This window comes from Ceratosolen solmsi, unplaced genomic scaffold (genome assembly GCF_000503995.2).
Source record: "Ceratosolen solmsi marchali unplaced genomic scaffold, CerSol_1.0 scaffold29, whole genome shotgun sequence".
Classification (NCBI taxonomy): domain Eukaryota; kingdom Metazoa; phylum Arthropoda; class Insecta; order Hymenoptera; family Agaonidae; genus Ceratosolen; species Ceratosolen solmsi.
This window is the reverse complement of record NW_011948417.1, coordinates 7,558,834-7,563,048: the sequence shown is the minus strand read 5'-3', so window position 1 is coordinate 7,563,048 and position 4,215 is coordinate 7,558,834.

Sequence of the window (4,215 nt, the reverse complement as noted above, 5' to 3'; positions counted from 1 at the left end):
AAAAAAAAAAAAAAAAAAAAATTTAAAAAAAAAAAAAAAAAAAAAAAAAAAAAAAAAAAAAAAAACTACGAATCTTTTAAATTTATCATTAAACTTTATTTTCTAATCAATACTTTTATTATCCTGTATTTGCTTGTAATATCTCAGTCCTTTGTAAGAATAAAGATTTGTAATACGTTATTGCTCCCCTTTGGCGACTTTGTATAACATTAGCGAGATGACAGGCCAATACAATTTTATAATCATCAATAATTTGGTTGATTCGATTTTGGTAAAAATCATTAAAATCATAATTTGTCATGCAATTGCATTATCTGCTGTGAAAGGATTAATTTTCAGAATGATAAAATTCACACTTACTTCGGGAAACCTCATTGTGCAAATACATAATAAAACCAAATATTAATGAAAAAAAAAATTATACACGGCGTTAAATTAGTTTATAAGATTCATTATGGCATAATATACAATGAGTTGGTTATGAAATTTATTGCGATCGGCACTCGGTATACTCTCCAACCCAAATCCCAATAGTTCTTTTCCCATTGAAATTAAATGAGAATAAATTATGAATTATCAGTTGATATTGAAAGTAATGGGGAAAAAAGATTTTCATAGGAGCCGTAATGAGAAGAACGTATTTTTGAGTTTTTACATTTATTCGTTATTATAGTGTAGACAATGAATATATAATAAATTAACCGACAGAGAGATGACATCGAATGGAAAGAATTTTTAAATTTCACTTATACGATGATTAGAACATTTTTCAATTTTTTTATGTACCACGTACTGCCGTATAAAATTCTTTCGCAATTTAAGTGAAACAAACACAAGTCGTTCAAAGAATTTAAACTATTTCATTATTTTTTTTTTATAAAATCGACGTACTCCGATTCTTTATTGATATTTTTTTGTTTCAACATTTGCATCTATCTCCTTTTAAATTTCTCATTTGTTAACCAAAGAGAGTATTAACATGTAAAAAAAAAAAAATTTATCTACGTGCGTATATTTATATAGCACGACCATACATACATAATGTAAATAATTTCATTTACATATTGGTCGAACTATTATATTCGTATTAATTTCTTTATTTTAGAGAGGATCGTTTAGTTGAAAGCTTAGACAACTATGTTTATTCAAAATTTTAATGAAATTCGAATGGTAAGGAGTCGTTAAAATAACTTCAATTTGAATTAATTTCTAGCGATTTAGAGGACTGTCTATGCAAAATTAAAGTATGTTAAATATTATACAACGAATATACATTTTCATTTACTATATTTATTTAAAATTATATTATGCATGAAATATCGATGTGAATCGAAAGACCAATCAAAGTGAGGCAAAAATAATGGAAGAATACAACATGTTAAACAACCGTAAATGCAGCGCCTGATGCACTGATTTATAGCCAATGTGCAAAATGTTGACACTGGATCGTGAAAAAAAAAAAAAAAAAAAAAAGGGAAAAAAAAAATTTTTTTTAAAAAAAAAAAAAAAAAAAAAAAGTTGAACGAGTAACTATACGAACCGCATTACATTTTTATAAATGTTAAAAGTTCCAACAAATATTACGTTTAAGTTTTCCTCTGAAATAAAAGTTTGTTATGTGTACGAAAACGTATACGCTTCAAATATAATAAATAATATCCTATTTATTTGATTGTAGAAAGTGTTTACCGAATATACAAACAATTTAAATTATAATATTATACATTACAATTTTTTTTTTTTAAAAGAAATTCTATTAGAAATAATGAACAATGTTGTTAAACATATGTAATAAGTTCAGCCCTTCCATCAGCCGGTTCCCTGTATAATAAATATTTATTTTAATCTTTTTCATATTAAATTCAAATTAAATTTGAATAAACAACTTATTATTATCATTCTTTTATGGTTATTTTATTGAAATCTTAATAAATACGACAAAGACAAATATCATTTTATAATATCGTATAAAATTATTAATAAGGAACAAAATAAATGTACAAATTATGTCGAGCTGAGCCTCCTACATTGTGGTAAACAACCTTTGGTCATAATTAACGTCAAAACAGAATTAATAAATTAGAAATGCAATAAAATTACTCGTCACTTGATGTATAATTCGTGTCTGAAAAAGGCATTAATATTGATCTCCCGCAAAGTATAACTGCGTCTTAATATTCTACCGGAGAAAGAAACAGTGACTTGTCGTTATGTGTGCTTTTTGGTAAATAAAGAAAACGTGTACGAATTAAATTTTGGATACGTGCGAGGCGCAAATTGCGACAGGTAGGAAAGTACGTAAAAACTTGGAAATAAAAACAAAGAATAAATGGATGAAAAAAGGAAAAAAAAGAACGATATTTATGAAAGTGGCGATGAACATTAAAAAATCTCTTTCATCTAGCATCAATCTGAAAAATTTCCAATATTCTGTCATTAGACAGAATAATAATTTCGAATGACGAAGGAAATTCCTCGACGAAATTCCATAGAGCAATATTAATTGTACAATTAGTGTCGCATAAATACGACGTCCATATTACTATACTACATTAGTATGCAAATAAATAATCAGGGATGGAACGAATAACGAGAATTAAATAATAAAACCAAGTAGCTGCCAATGACGAGCTAAAGAACAAATATTATAATAAACTATTATAATAATATTATAATAAATAATTAAAAATATTAATGATTATGATTTGGTTAAAGTGTGAGTTAAGACTTACGCTATTCTATTGAACATTTTATTTTCTTTCTTTGTTTTTGATCAATTTTTTGGTTTCTGTGAATTTATTTTGAAATTACTTAGGATTTATGTAGGCTTGTGCAAACTGGAAATCCATTTTACCGTAGAAATTTGTTTTCATGTCTGGCGCATTTAAAGGTATATCTTCATATTCTGCAATTGGCAATATCTTTTGCGTTAAATTACCGTAAAGAAACGGAAATTTATATTGGACGATGCTAGGAATGGATAACAAAGGAGTTAAAATTATTGTTTAACAAGAGGCTAGAATTTTGCTTTAAACGACCCTTTATGAAAGGGCTAAGCGAAGCCGAACGAAAATCTTGTTAGCAACTATTAATCGCTTTACGAAGAACAAATTTTGTAATATTAATGCATCGGACTAACCATTCTTAATCATATATCTAGTTGATTATATGCATTATTAATGGAAATTATTAATAAATAAAGTCCAGTCAAAATGTTTGCAATTGTATTTTCTGTTATTTATCATTTGCTAAGGTTTTTTGTTCTTTATTTTAGCTCAGATCAAATAATATGATCATATACTTACAGCGAGATTTTCATTAAAAGAATATTGAACCGTAATAATAATAATAACAATAATAACAATAATAATAATAATAAAGTCCAGTCAATTTATTTTTTACGTTAGATAACAATTGTTCAAGTCTTACCGAAGTGCTCAGTTTAGTTTTACCAATTAGACTCGGTAAAAAATAACGAACTCATATCCAATGATATTAGTATTTTCAAAAAAAAAGTGAATGTATTTCCAAAAAAAAATCGACTACATGATTGTCATAAGTGAAATAGTAAACAGAAGTATAGTTCGCGCATTATTACTTTGGCGATATTACTCGGTTATCTCGAAACATTTATGAGAAACTTTTCGTACTGTTGCCTTAAGCAGAAAACAAGTATCTACAAGACTTCTTACAAACTAATTGAATTTTAATACAAAAAACTTGTCTGGATAAGAGAAGCCTATGAAGACTATGAAGAAGGGCTAAGCGATGTCACGTATGAACTAAAATTTTTGAAACTCGTCATAACTGGTAACGAACTTGTGCTCCGAGAGCCAAGTACATTGAAACAAATGAATTCCGCTCGTTGTTAGTATGCGTTTGTAGCATCCTTTGCATCGTACATTCTGGGAGTAAGCGTAAGATTTTCACAAGGAGTGGATGTTCATCTTAGATTAGTCGTTTCTCATACGTTTTAAATTATTTAATTCATTCGATTTCACCGTAGATCCGTGATATGAATTTAATTAACTATCATAATGTGACGTCCAATCACGGCATCGTGGAATTGGAAAATTTGATTGAAACAATTGTTGATAATGAATTTATAACGAACTTTTCCCAACAAGTATTTCGCAGGGCAGAGCTTGAACATTTTCATTTGTCTTATTTTATGTAACGACTGTTAAATATTTATATCTCTCTCTCCCCCCCCCC